Here is a 344-nt window from a genome sequence, read left to right on the forward strand (position 1 = left end):
GAGAAAATGATTTTTTAAGAACGTTGAAAAAAAAATTATAGATGGCGGAGTAGATGGATAATATTACAGAGGGAGAGATAAAAGAGCATAGCGAAGACGTAGAAAAAAAAATTAAAAAAAAAATGTTGGAATAGCTTCGTGTTGAATGGAAGCAAAAGAAACTTTTAACTTACATTGGAACTCCTTCTGAGGTATTTATTAGAATGAGTTTCTAGTGGTGTAATAAATTGTAGATGAGTGCCGTGATTTGTGTGCTAAATTGGTGAGCTACTTGGTGGGCCTCTCTTCCACATAAATATTTATAACTGCCATTTGCTATTAAAATGGTGAACTTTTTTTTTTTT

The sequence above is a fragment of the Populus euphratica genome, unplaced genomic scaffold, assembly GCF_000495115.2.
Source record: "Populus euphratica unplaced genomic scaffold, PopEup_1.0 scaffold12.1, whole genome shotgun sequence".
In the NCBI taxonomy this organism is placed as follows: Eukaryota; Viridiplantae; Streptophyta; class Magnoliopsida; order Malpighiales; family Salicaceae; genus Populus; species Populus euphratica.